Genomic DNA, 15,650 nt, shown 5'->3' on the forward strand with positions numbered 1-15,650 from the left:
CAGATGTATCTCAAAGGGTCATCTTTTTATCTTCCAGGGGTCATATGGAGAACATCCAACCGACTCGGGTCTAGCAACAACCGTTAACAGTTTAGCAATGAAGCTTCGAATACTGACCAGTCGCACATTCAGAGCTGGAAAAATTCTCGATTACATATTAGAACAATAAATAAATAAGCTATAAAAGTGAAAAAAAAATCAATACCTAAATAATGCTAAAGTTGACAAGTCTACGGAGCAGAGCTTAGTATGTTTCGCTATCATTTAAGCTAGTCTCCCCTTCTCCTAAGAAAGAAAATGGGACCGTATCTTCGTAAGTTTTCTATGACTTTCAGCGATAACATCTCTATTTTCTCTCTCAACACTCGAAGGGTAGACTATTATACCAATTTTGGAATAATTATAAAAAGTCTTACATCTATACTCCGTTTTTTATCAAGCCGAAGATGTGTACGGTAGATTGACATGATGACAACAACCATTTGCTGATCAAAAAGAGTATTTAGCGTACGTGGTAAGATGCACATAACTAAAACCATTGAGAAAGAGTGAGAAAATGAGTGCAAAAGAGAGAGAGAGTGAGAGAGAGAGAGAGAGAGAGAGAGAGAGAGAGAGAGAGAGAGAGAGAGAGAGAGAGAGAGAGAGAGAGAGAGAGAGAGAGAGAGAGAGAGAGAGAGAGAGAGAGAGAGAGAGAGAAAAGAGAGGGTGAGGGTGAGTGTCATCTGTCTAGTGGGCGAGTGTGATGGTCTGTCTCACGAAAAACAACCAAACCTCTAGTCCTTAAATCTCTTGTCCAAACAGAGATAATAGAGAGTAAAAGAAAAAAAGTTACGCTCCCCGTGATAAACTGGCTCATCTCGCTTTGTTTTCTTTTGGCCTGAAAATAGAATTGACGGTTGCTCTCTATTCCTACAACAGATTCAAGACTCGGTGACTCAGTGGGGCAGAAGAGGGGGAGGTGATGGAGTTAGAAGCACCACCAGCATCCACCTGTCAATCACCTGTTATCATAAACCACCCGCGCATATTCCTACCTCACGAACAGCGTCTTAAAGTTATTGGAAATCACGACCAACCGTTAAACGTATAAAACTCATATATGCAATTAACGAAAACATGTCCGCCAGGTTATGATTTGCGCAGGGTTTATAAGAATATAAATTAAATAACAGCAACCATAATGCAAGGGGTCTGTAGTTGGCATCAATCACCTCCACCTCAACACGCCCACATATTCTCAGACGTCCCACCCAATCAACCAACCCTGCCTCCTCCCTCTCTAACACCCCCTTCCCCTCTCCATCAATCACGGGGACTCACTCACAGGAGGGTGAGTGAGGTGATATATCAGGACCTTGAGAAACGCATGTGAGTGATGGCGAGGCAAGGAGAGAAAAAGGACAACGGCCCAAGGTGACCAGGTAGCGAAGAGGGCATGGATGGTCTGCGTGGACTAGTGTCTCTCCTTTCTCGGTTCCAAGCTCTCCCGCCCTCCGGTCCCCATCTCCCTCACTTAACAAAGGTCTTCCAGGAATATGCGCTTTTGCCCTTTGCATAAAAGATTAATGTTCATTGAAAAGCACGGTATACTTCAAATTCAACACGGCGTGGCCATTTACATACAAAGGATGATTTCATAATAATTAAAAAAGACTAGGATGATACAGTTGCAAAAAAGCGAGCACTCAAAAACGATTGTCCAACGCGTCTCTGAAAACATTAGTCCGAAACAGTACAAAGTTTAACCATTTTAAAAGGGTTAATTATATCAGCATTTTCAGGACCATCTTCCCCCTCTCCTTTTCATCCAATTTTTATTACTCATTATTTTGTCCTGCCTTATCCCTCTCCTCATCCCCCGCTGTTCCTCCTTCCGGTCTCCCCGCCTTGCCTGACTCATCCCGCGGGGAAACGGGATTTTAATTGGAGTTTCGTAAATCAATAAAGCCAACCTGGCAATAGTCCTTCGAGCGTCCCGACACAAGGGTCAATCTCTGAAGCGCGTGTGAAGTCTAACCCTTCTCCTTCGGGGGCGAGAGACCACATTACTGCCGCCAGGATGGCCGTTTAGGCCTCATTTGCAACTTGAAGAATTTCAATGATCTATCCACTCCGGGCGGCGGTCATTACACATCAAACGAAAGTGATTAATTAAGCTCAGCACCAGCAGGTCGAGGGCGCCGGGAGGACGGACGACGCCGATTTTTTCGCTGCCAGAGAGACCCTCGTGTCATGAACCGAGGGAGCTTTTCAAGTTGCCTTCAACAAGCCCATTATTACTACGTGCGCCATAACGTCGGTCACGTCACAGAAGCCCCACTACTTCGAACAGAAATTTTCTCCTTCATAATCGTAATTACTCACTCATTTTCGTTTTCCGTGCCGCATATCTGATCAAAAGAAAGGAACGGGAAAATAAACGAGCAGGCACTGAAACCAGGCGTGCAGCGTCCCAATATTTTTCAACAAGAAACCGCGTGACGGCAATGAGAGATAATGAGGAACTATTCACTACACACGATCATAATTATTGTGCCGTGGCAACAACAATCATAGTTGGCACAACCTTAGGGAATAAAAGTCTTGAAAAGGCGAGAGTTTACACTGGAACGGCAAAAGATTGTTACACAAGTAAGTACTTTAGTGCTGGTAAGCGACTACGGACAATAAACAGGCATGCATTCGGCGTGTTTACGACGGCCGTAAAGCAAGGCTAACAAATGAACCGCGGAGTTACGCCAGGAGTCGCTATGCCATGCTACAGCCGGTAAAAGGGGGAGGGGGAGAGAGAGGGGGAGAGAGAGGGGGAGGGGAAGGGAGAGAGGGCGGCCGAGGGGATTCACCCTTCATGCAGCTGCCTGCTCGCGCTTCCACTTCCTTTCCCGGTGCGCTTGAGAAAGGGGGAGGGGTTCAAGGAGGTCGGGCAAGAAGTGTGAATCATGCACGAGGGGAATAGGGTGAATGAAAGATGGAGATGGAAAGGAAGTGAGAAGTAATCAAAGGGATAAGAGCAAGGGAAATTGAGCCGGGGTCAAGGGGGGAAAAAAGAACCTTCAGATTTCAAAATGAACAGATCAGATCTTTATTCATCTGAAGACAGACAGACACAATTTTAAAGAAAAAAAGAGAAAGAGCGAGCGAGCGAGCGAGCGAGAGACTGAAATGCAGATAAGGTCTGGAATTTGTGATCAACCTGGAAGGCAGGGGTGAATTACAAGCGATTTTGCTATCGATCCAGTGCCTATGGAAGACGGGAGGAGGAGGAGGGGGGAAGCAGGAGGAGGAAGAAGAGGGAGGAGGAAGAGGAGGAAGAGAAGGAGGGGGGAAGGGGGAGGAGGAAGAGGAGGGAAGGGGGAGGAGGAGGAGGAGAGGAGGGGAGGGGGAGAGGAGGAGGGAGGGGAGAGGGAGGAGGGAGGGAAGAGGAGGAGGAGGGAGGGAGGAGGGGGAGGAGGAGGAGGGGGAGGGGGGAGGAGGAGGAGGAGGAGGAGGAAGGGGGGGGGAGGAGGAGGAGGAGGAGGAGGGGGGGAGGAGGAGGAGGGGGTGGGGGGAAGGAGGAGGAGGAGGAGGGGGGGGGGGGGAAGGAGGAGGAGGAGGGGGAAGGAGGGAGAAGGAGGGGGGAAGGAGGAGAAGGAAAAGAAGGAAGAGGAAAAGGAAGAAGAAAAGGAGAAGGAGATGTAAGAGGAGGAGGAGGGAAGAAAGACTGCTCAGTGTTGAGAAAAAACACCACCATTACTTGTACACTCTCCACCCATTGCAAAATCCATTGCGCTCATTAACATAAGATGGCGGGGCCTGAGTGCATGACGTTTGCAACCGTTGTGGAAGGGGGGGGGGGTAGAAGGACGGGGAGTGTGGTGGGGGCAGTGCAAGTCGCTTAATTAATACACGCGTGTGGTGCTGCTGCCTTAACTCCTCGTGGTGAACTGAGCCGGCCTCTGTGCTGATGGAGGATTAAGGGAGGAGTGGAGAGTGGAGAGTGGAGAGGGGTGTGGTGTGGCGGTAGTGCGGGCTGATCGCGACCCTTTAGTAGGAATTTGCGTTGTCTGATCACTGAGCATTTGATCTTATCCCCCTCCACTGTTCAATCACACTGCCTAACGCAACACCCACCGGCCGATAAATCTAGCATTACAATGAATACTAAATCATGCCTTATATAGACACAGCAAATCGCACTCGGGTTCCATGTTCTCCCAGAGCTCATATACCCATTCACTCAACAGAGACCGGGAGCGCCTGCATGTACGGCAAGGCCCGCCGTCTTCAAACAACAACAAATACAAAGACGCTCACAAAGACAAAAACAAAACCATAAACGCCCGTGCAAGGACTAAAGCGTCCGCACATGCACCGGAAAATATACCAACACCGTGAAAGAGGGTCATCACGCCGCCATCACACCCCTGGGGGCTTCGGGCGGCGTCTCACCTGATAAAAGCCAAGACTCCTCTTCACTATAAAACCTCACTATCACCCGCAGAGGGAGTCACGAACAGAAAAGGGAGAAGGACGGAGATATAAGAGAGGAGAAAGAGGTGAGAGGAAAAGTGGTAAGCCGAGGGAGAGGGAGAGGCAAGAGGATGATGGTGATGAAAATGCGGTAAGCAGAAGGAGAGGGAAAATAAAGGTGGGGAGAAAGCGGAAAGCTGTACCAGCGACAGAAGGTGAAGAAAGTGGAGAGATGATCACGGGAGGAAAAGAGAGCGATAAAGCGAACAGAGGGACGATAAATCAAGTCAATGCGACGGATGGGAGAGAGGGGGGAAGATATAGAAAGACAGAGAGAGGGATATATATATATATATATATATATATATATATATATATATATATATATATATATATATGTATATATATATATATATATATATATATATATATATATATATATATATATATATATATATATATATATATATATATATATATATATATATATATATATATATATATATATATATATATATTTATTAGAGAGAGAGAGAGGAAGGGGGGGGGAGGAGATTTCGGCGAGGAGAAACTCGGTGAATGGAAAGAGGAAATGAGCTAGAGGAGAGGATGATTTCAGCGAGGAGGGAATAATCAGTGAAAGGAAAGGGGAAATGGGAGAAAGAGGGAGAGACGAAAAGGAATGGACTGGCAGTGGCTATGATTAAAAGAGGGGAGAAAAGGATAGCGTGGATAATAGAAAATGGAGGAGGAGGAGGAGGAGGAGGAGGAGGAGGAGGAGGAGGAGGAGGGGAGGAAGTGGGAAAGATAGTGGTAGTAATTAGATGTTTAAAAAATACAAGTACAGACAGTGCATAACTCTGAAATATATATCAATCATCAATTTGTGTCAATATACTTGTACCAAAAACTAAGTGAAGATAAAAGTATAATCATTCTAAACTACGATCATGTAGTCAGTGGAGACGTGAGCTAAGACCCCCCCCCCACCCTCTCCCCCCACCTCCCTTCGCCCCCAAAGCAACAAGACGGCCGGTGTCTGGCTCCCTCGGCCGCCACAACACCCCATTCACCACAACTACCACACTCATGACAGCTATGAACAGCGCCACCATCGGGGAACCACCACAGCTTGTTATCACTCCACGTTCAGCTTCTCTTATAACAGTAATCGCGGATCTTTCCTTCCATCAGATGCCATTAAGGAGGGTTATCCTATCTCCTAGTTTCCTCCTTCCTTCCTCTCTTCCTTTTCCCCCTCCCTCGCCGCTCCTCCCCCTTCCTATCTCTCCTTGACCCCATTACCGTGGGGATCATGAGTCACCGCTGCCACGCGGGTGAGTCAAGTGAATCTGAGAACTTCTCAAGACCGCCTTGGGTCTCGCCTCCTCATCTCCTCCTCTTCTCCCCCCCCCCCACTCCCACAACTGCTACTACACTACTACCACCACTACTACTACTACATTTACTCTTGCTGCTGATTTTGTTATTCTCTCCCTCCCTAGCTACTGCTTCACCATTCACCACCATCACTACACCATTTAGTCCTGTCGCCACTGCTGCTCCTCTTGTTCCTTTACCTTCACCTTCTCCTCCGGCTATTCCTCCACCATCCTCTTACCTCTCTACCCCCTCAACGCCTGCCAATCCCCCCCCCCCCCAACAAATCGTAATAAACACAAGATGGCAAACACAAGCACAAAGCCCACCTAAACCTCCCAGCTCCCTCCCCCCTCCCCATCCGGAGAAGACCCCCTCAGACAAACGCGACAGACACGAGGCGACCACATGTCCTAGGCAGAACAGTCCGGGTTTGGGGGGAACTAAGAGATGGGGGGGGGGGGTTGCTGTTGGAGTGGGACGGATCCCTTTTAAGGCGTTTCTTAAAACTCTTGTTTTTAATGGGAGAGGAAAGGATGAGAGGGACGGAGGGAGATATGAAGGGGGAAAGAGAGACGCTAGGAGAAAGATGAGAGAAGAGAGAAGTCTATCGATTGGGGAACGCTCATAACCGTTCCAAACTACAAGGAAATCCCCCGTCTGAAGACTGAAGAAGACGAAACTAAACATAAATCTCAATCGAGACTGCGTTCTACGAGATCCACCTTGCCAACCCTAATTCCAGGTATTCCCAGCGCTCGCGTCCATCAACGCCACTTAACGTTCATCTGGACGTAATTGCAAAACTCTCTCCACTTTTGCCTGCCCCCCCCCCCCTCCATATTTTTCGAATATCTAATCGTTTTATCAGTCCACCCACGGCGTCGGTCCCTCTCACAAAGCAAAGATAAGAAAAGAAAGGAAGAAGAAGAAGAAAAAAAAAGAAAACAGACCAAAAATCTGGAGAAAAAAAACTACCAAAATATGCCCAAAGGGATGTGGGGGTTAGCAGAGAGGGGGAAGAAAAGTAAATACATATCAAGGACGGGATTGTGGTGAGAGGTACACCGGGGAAGTGGGGGGAGGGGGGGGGGAGGGAAGGAGGGAGAAAGTGCGACAGAGAGAGAGAGAGAGAGAGAGAGAGAGAGAGAGAGAGAGAGAGAGAGAGAGAGAGAGAGAGAGAGAGAGAGAGAGAGAGAGAGGAGGGAGGGAGGGAGAGGGAGAGGGAGGGAGAGGGGGAGAGGGGGAGGGAGAGAGAGAGAGAGAGAGAGAGAGAGAGAGAGAGAGAGAGAGAGAGAGAGAGAGAGAGAGAGAGAGGGAGGGGGGTGGGGCTGAGGGGAGGAGGGCAAAACACCCAACAATGGACTACCGTCCTGAGGGTATCCGGCACAGCCATTGCCATCTAATCCTCTTCGGAATCCCTGTCATAAATCTGCCTCCCCAAAAAGGTTCCCCCGGGTTCCAAGGCTACGCCGTGCCTGGAAACCCATCAAATTCCCCGTATCTTCCCCAAAGCAGGACCCAGGAAACCCATAAACCATCTTAGCCCTATGTGATACCTGGATTCAGGTAGTTTTCTGTATTGTTTGCGGGAATCTTGCCTTGCTTAGTTCTAGCCTAGAATCAACTTTCATATACGAGGGCACCATGAATAAAAAAACGTATTAAAACAAATAACTCACATGAGAAGAAATATTCTCAATGACCTTTAATATGTATCTATTCAACAAAATAGACCTAAATGACTTGCACAACTGACTACCTCATAATCGGACAGACAACTAGAGCAGGATTGTTGTTCCACGCTGACCCCGCAACCACTATATAACCCTTGGACCCCACCTGCAGATTCAGCTTCGTCATCGCACTTCTACCAGTCGATGCAGCCACGAACCTTGCCCACCAGGCCATTCATTACGATCATCGACTCACGAACTAGCATTTCAGTATATTCTGTCGGGCGTTGCATTCCACGTAGAATTTGTAAGGATGTGTGAACAGGATAACAGGAAAGACAAAAAAACCTAAATCCTAACTTATCCTAACAAAGTGAAGGAATATCTGATGTCAAGAGTACACTGAGCAGAGTGAAACGCGTAAAGAATGTACGGATAATTCAACGGCAATGTGGGAGTCAGCGGTCGTGAGAAACGGCGCCGCGGACATCATTTCAGAAAGGTGGGGCTGGACGACCCGTAATCCCACTTACTTACAAGAAAATCAACTTCGCCCGTCACAGGACAAAGCCGATACAGTATCCCGAAATAAGACGCGACAATCCTGTCCTTAGGTGATCCCGCCAGGTAATCCTCCGAGGCAGCCAGGTCCCTCGGCCGACCGAAACCTCAGGAATCGCCGCGTCCCTCTAGTGTATCATCAAGGGGATCTGTTTCCCACGGGCACCACGGGGCTACTCTCCTCACAACACACGACCTCCTCCCGGCCATAGAATTCATTTATATAGTAATTCATACAAATTCACCCTCATATTATTCATCTTCGCATTACATCGGAGCCAAAAGATAAGCTCACTTTATTGGATGGCTAAATCGAACCAATTCATCCGCTTACCACTCTCCTTCGCTATACCAGAAAACTAAAAACACAGATTTGCTCGACGAGAAAGTCATGCAGTGAATTAATTAACAGTTTCCTCTTAGGTAGGAAATACATCTTGAGTAAGCTAATTGCAGACATAACTTAGGTGATTAGCCAAGTTGCTTCATCACCTCCACGATATACATTCCTCGCAGAAAGCATCCATACCTACATGCAGCCGCAATACGAAACAAGCTTGAATACACATCAAGTAGAGCGAAGAGAATCCGCTGATTTACATTACCTTCCCAGCTACAGAATGACCCGAGATATCTTTGCACGCCTCGACACTCACCTGCAATAGAAAAGAAAATGGATGTTAAGTGGTTCCTGCAACACTGTGAAATGGGTAAAATGCACAGGTCCTCAACAAATGATAAGTATGGGTAATATATATGCAGAATTCTGAACCTGCCAAAACAGAGACAAATCATATACATTAGCGTGTGAAACGCGGGGAGGAGGGGGGGGGTGAGGAGTGAGAAGGAGAAAGAAAGGAAAAAAGAGAAAGGAAGGAGGAGGAGGAGGAGAATACTGAGAAGGAGGAGGAAGAGCGGAAGGAGATGATGATGCAGGAGGAGAAAGAGGAAAGAGAACAGGAGGAAAAACAAACAGGGCTGAAAAAACGAGGCTGACGGATGATGAAAAAATAGGACCACAGATTGGATAAATGGGTAGGAAATGGAAGAGGGGATAGAAGGAAGGAAGGAAGAAAAAAAAAAGTTTAATCATACAAAAATACAAGCATCCGGAATAAGAATCTCCGGCTGTGCTTTAAAACCTCATTAATCACATCGAACTTCCACTGATAACCACTATGAAAATATGAACGAACATCTGCCCTTGCATGATGCACTCTCAATCAAAACACTAGATCTTGATTTTAACTGTCGGTCTTTTTATCTCATTAGTAGGCTGTGTAATCAGAGATTTTTCAAGGATACATTTCTTATTGTTTATGTATAAATAAATGTGTGTATAATATTTGATTATATATATACATATGTGTGTGTGTGTGTGTGTGTGTGTGTGTGTGTGTGTGTGTGTGTGTGTGTGTGTGTGTGTGTGTGTGTGTGTGTGTGTGTGTGTGTATATATATATATATATATATATATATATATATATATATATATATGAGAGGAAGGAAGAAAGGGAGGGAGGGAGAGAGAAAAGAGGAGGAGAGGAGAGTGAGAGGGAGAGGGGAGAGGAAGAGGGAGAGGGGAGGAGAGAGAGAGAGAGAGAGAGAGAGAGAGAGAGAGAGAGAGAAGGAGGAGAGAGGAGAAGAGAGGAGAAGAGAGGAGAAGAGAGGAGAAGAGAGAGGGGGGTGATAGAAAGAGAGGTGGAGAATGATAACATTTATTTTTTGGTGTTGATGTTTCATGACTGTCCGAGAGAAGAACAAAGGGACAGTGAAAGAGAAGCACGTCTGCAATGCGAAGGCAGGCCCAAGAGCCGGTGCTTCCCTCTTGCTGCAAACACGGAGGTGGGCGGTTGGGCGTGGACCGCAGGCCGACCAGACGACGCGTGGGAAATTCTCTCCGACTGACTTACAATTGTTATCCCATCTCTCTGTCTGTCTGTCTGTCTCTCCTACATCGATATTTCTAACGTAAATCTACCTGTCCGATGTAACGTCACTGCACCCACCCCCATACTCCCAAAAACCATTCTCGACATTATCGCAAAAACTCGTGCCCCCCCCCCCCTCCCACTCATTCCGTCCCCTCCCTTCCCCTACGCTGTGCTTTTTCCCTCTTCGACGCTAAGTAGATGCTAAGCAGATAATAACCGACGTCACTGCCGCCGTGTTCACTCACCTGTATACTAATTGCACTCTGACTGGAGAAACCGTCAGTCTCCGCTCTTACTCACTACGACAGCTCCCCTTATACACATAACTATGGCGTGAGTTAATGTAGTTAACGTAGAGCCATTGTCAGAAAACGACATTACGTTTAGGCTTTTCCATTACCACCCTTTCTAATTACGAAATGCATAGAACAGTTCTACATTTCCACAAACTTTCTCTATCAAAAATCGTTTACTCATACATGCGGTTATGTATTCGCACACGAGCACGTACACACGGAAATAATACGTGTGTGTGTGTGTGTGTGTGTGTGTGTGTGTGTGTGTGTGTGTGTGTGTGTGTGTGTGTGTGTGTGTGTGTGTGTGTGTGTGTGTGTGTGTGAAAAATCCCCTCCCCGTCGCCATTACAACAGAGACGGTACGTCGGTCTTTTTCTTGTCGGGCGAGAGATGGATGACCCGTAAAAGGATTTTATTAATTGTGTCTAATTGGTTCTAATTGCTCAATTGTTCGTTCTAATTGTGATAGTGGCGCCTTATTCACCACAACACGTCACAGATAAGGCAGAAAGAGTCAATATCCCACAATCGTACACACAATGTTTGTTTCTGCTTTCACATATGTAAACATGAGACGTATCATAATTTCGTAAATGATAAAACAAACATTGACTTCTTCTTTTACAATCCTTCTGTCAACTACTCCACCCTAGCCTATGTGGCAGAGGCGAGCAATCTACAAAACCATCGCGTACAAACATCCGATAATAATAAAACGCTACGAGTTCCTACAAGAATTCCCACGCTCTTGCACAGCGCATCGGGTCGTCGTGTTTAATTTAAACTGCTTCCCGCCTTACCCAGTCACTCTTATTATTATAATTAATATGCTTAATCTCGTTAATTTCCCTTTGTTCGATGTATTAGATTTAAACTATCCTTATCTATCTATCTTCTCCCTTCCCTCTCTCCATCCTGACCTCTTCCTCCTGCAAGAAGCGTCTCGACCATCCGACCATCCGACCATCCGACCATCCCCAGTACAGAGCTGCAACCCAGCTAACAGCACCTAATCACAGGACCGAGAGCTGCATAAAACACGGGCGTCATGACACAAGACAATGCACGCCACGCTCCGCTACCTCGCGAGCCTGTGTCACGGGCGATGCTAGAGCGTTTGCAGATTAAATGCACGAGTACGAGCGAACTCGCACTCTTGCACAAAGAGACACTCACTCACGCACGCGCGCGCGCACACAAAAAAGCAGTGTCTCCTATACTGGAGCTTTTAAATAAAGACTATTAAGATCTGGATTCCGAAGGAGGAACCCTAAAAAAATTGCAAACAGACAATTACTAAACTTTATTAAGAGTAATGGGAAGCCCGTAACCCGAATGGAAGGAAAAGGCTCTAGTGGTCGAGAAACAAAGGGAACTTTTGCAACACGCCTCCCAATGCCACCGTGGCAGGAACAGCTGATGATTTGCAAAAATTTCCGCGATGGCATAGAGAAAACGGAGCGAGTGCGTGGCGCAAAGAGAGAACCGCCGAAGCTACGACCACAACAAAGGGCACGCAAAAAGGAATCGACTCAGGCTCGTTAAACGTGATGACGGGTATGAAGTGTGGAAGCGACGCGACAAAAACTCTCCCGGTGTACCTGGGAAACGAGCCCCGGCGAATGTGCCCAAGTGAAGGCTGACGATCGGTCTTTTCCATCAAATTAGCGGTCCAACTGCATCATGTTACACCTCTCATAAGCCGGCACCTTTATAAAACTTCCGTCCCGAATGCCGCCATCTATAAAGAAAACTTCAATCCCAAATTGCATTGTACTCGCATCCATAAAAAAAAACTTCAATCAAGAGGCCAACCACGAGGCAAATAAAAAAAAAACAGCCCATTTTCTCATAAACCCTCTGTCTGGGTACACATGTCAGGTGTGCCCCACCCCCTGCCCTCCATGACACTTGCCCACCATACAGCCATTTAACTCGCCCACTCTCTGGAGGAGCTGGCATGTACTCTTACACACATACATACATACACGCATGACCGACTCAGATCCTGTTTATTTTATCATTAACTGTTATCCAATACAGCAGTTCTAATCGGTGCTCAAGTAGAGGCTGTATATAGAAGGAAATTCAATGAAAACTTTCGAAAATATATGCAGGACACATTGACAATACATCATACTCAACATAATTTATATGTACATGTCCTATACGTAGATTTGCACACTCCACAAATCGCAACAATTGAAAATGTATCCTGCACTACTGATCAAAACATTCTTTTGGAAAAAAAAACTACACACCAAGTTCGCCACCACCTCCCATAAGCCTCTTATCCAGTTTTTGTACGTTCCATATATCACCCTCTCATAAAGCTTTCCGTACTTGGTCTTCCCACTCACTATTCTCATTCCCGATATCTTGTCATCCCTGTTACCAGTCTTCAAAGTTCTATGAACACTGCCGAGCCTCCAAACTTGCAATACACACTTATGCTTGAAGGCTAACAGAGCTAAGTTCTGGACAGCAGACAAATTACACAAGGCCATGCGGCGCCCTTGCATCTCAATAACTGTCAGGCATATCTCCTCTTTTTTGAATTAGTTGCGGTGTGAATAACCTCCCTCGCACCACGCGCTAACATCCTACCAAAAAGCAAGAAAAAAACGAAAACAAAAAATCTCGACAATCCGCCCACTCTTACAATCCTTGCAACAAAAAATACCCCCTCCCTTTCCCCTACCTGATCCCCCTCCCCTCACGAACCTGAGAACAATGCGCTGCAACGCTGCCATATCCCGCCATTACCAAGCACAACCCTTTGTTTACCCTCTCCCTCTGTCCACCTATCTCCGAGGACCCTTCCGCTCCTCGCATCTCCTTCGCTCTCCCCACTTCCCCTTGCCTCTCCCTCTCTTCTACCTCTTATCGCACTCTACTCTTCCTTAATTGCCTATCGACGAGGGCAGGTCGAGTGCTTCTTACAGAATCCTGCAGGCGCGACGGAAAGAGGGCTGGGGATCCTCAAGGACACGAGGAGACGCATGATCAAGCCACAAACGCCATGGCCGCAGCAATGCACAAACCGCAGCCTTACTACTAATGGGCTCATCGACCTCCGCATGCGGTAACCTGCGGGCATGCATTATGTTGTCCTGCTGACTCACCAGGAGCAACAACATCCTGCCACCACAAATCTGACCATCAACACACAAGCTCTCTTCCCGTACACAATGGCAGACACCCAACCATTTGCTATGGGCAATAAGGTTTCCCTAGAACACAAACCATAAAAAACGATCAAAATTATGTCTATTGCTATTTCTCAGTTTAAGCGATGGCATTGTTAATATCAATATTGACGACAGAGGGATAAGAAGAGCGAGAGGGAGGGTGGGAGGAATAATGGGTTGCAGTGGGCGTGGTGACTCCAGACAACCACTCCCTCCCCGCGTCTCCGGACAACGCCCATGACAACACCCAGTCCTCTCCAAAGAAGCTTCATTTCGTTTATTAATATTATGATGCCGGCATCAAGAGTACAGAGCACCCGCCATTCACCTCCACCCTCCCCCTCTCCCTCTCCATCTCAATCTCCATGATAATGGAAGGATTTATGCCCTGGCCCATAAATACTGCCTATATAGAGAGCTCTCCGTACGACTCCCCCGAGAATACATTCGGATTTATAACATGGGAACTACCGTTCGAGAGTAAAATAATGATTGGCTTGGGTATCCTAAACATCCTCTATAGCAGGTGCATCCTACAGCACTCCCTTCACAGCCGTCGGAGCCGCCAGATCCTCCTAAGAGCTGGCGTCAGCTGCATCAACTGTCTCCAAGAACTCTCGTCTGGTTTGTTTATACATGCTGCCGTCCCTCCTCTTGCCTGCTCTCTACCAAAAAATAAAACCAACCGCCTTTTTGCTGCACAAAATAATAATTCTCTTAATCAAAAGCAGACGACGCCTCTTAAACGCTGTCTGTTATTATACATCGGCTACAAAACCCACCCTTCAAAAACGACTGTGGCCCCTAAAAAGTCCTAATCTGCTAACCGGCGAGACTCAGTTGGATAATGCAACAACAATACAGGAAGGCGAGTGAGTGTGGGAAGGAATTAAGGATGGGAAATTGCTAAACAAAACAAAGAGTATGGAGGATAGAATGACAGGATAGACGGGAGACAGTCGAAAATGGAAAACGTGGGTTAATGGCACAAGAGAGATAAGGATACATAGTTGAGCAGCAGGATGGAAGCGAGTGGGAGGAGGATAAGGGCGTGGGCAAGTGTAAGGACGAACGATGACTGAAAGACAAGAATAAATAAGGGTGTCATAAGCGAGCACGGACGGTAGAAGACACAAATCTTGGTTGACATGACCGAGGTGAAAGGGCAGCTCTCGAGGGGCGAGGATGCAGACCAACATATCATGGCGACGGATGAGAGGGGAGGAGGGGTATGGTGGGGGGATTGACTCCACACCCTGGCTGCGACCACCAGAGGGGGCGCCGCCATATAAGGGCAGGTTGTCACCCTTGAGTGGGTTACCCCCCGAAGGCTCTGGCGCGCCCATCTCGACCCCACCTCACTGTAGCACAGCCAACTGCAGCTGTCTCTTTGCATGGTTGGGATCGTACTAACAATCATTTGAGAGAGAACTTTTAAATGCGTAAACGTTTACATAATATCATTAAAGGGGAAATGAGAATGAGAGCACTTTCCGCACTATGTACACTTGGTGGGAACAAACACACACAAACGCAGCCAGGCCCTGTACCCACCATCTCCCTCTTATTATCCGACTCCCTACGGCATTTCCTCCGCCTGACCCCTAGTCATGACCTGAGGACAATCATTCCCCGCCCGCACCTGCGCCCGTCACTCCTCCCTGGCGCCACGGAGGAGCTCGCTACGCTCCGGGCTACGTTTCCCGGCGTCCTGCCGGATTAAATAGCATTTGAGATGTCACGCTGTCCCTCAAAAAAGTCTCTGATTTATTCATGGCGTTGATGGCTATCGATGCGTGGCAAAAACGTTCGGCAAACACCCTCCCTAAGTGATGTGCATTTAACCACCTCCATAGGCCTACGGAAAACTTTTTACGACAAATATCCAAATCACGCGACATCCTACGCGTACATTCCCTGTATGGCCACACCCTCCACAAATACAGCTCTCGCATGTAAGCACGCCTACATCCTAAAATATGCTCATTCTCACACATGTGCTATGAGTCCAAGTACAAGTTCTTAACTCGATCACGGTGAATAAAGCTTTGTGTGGAGATCAAAATCCCATGTCGCAATGAGAGGAGGGGGTAGAGGAGGGGTAGAGTAGGGGGAGGAGGAAAGGAGGGGGTAGAGTAGGGGAGGAGGAAGGGAGGGAGTAGGG

This window comes from Penaeus japonicus, unplaced genomic scaffold (genome assembly GCF_977035675.1).
Source record: "Penaeus japonicus unplaced genomic scaffold, GWHDUDI00000001_assembly GWHDUDI00000018, whole genome shotgun sequence".
Classification (NCBI taxonomy): domain Eukaryota; kingdom Metazoa; phylum Arthropoda; class Malacostraca; order Decapoda; family Penaeidae; genus Penaeus; species Penaeus japonicus.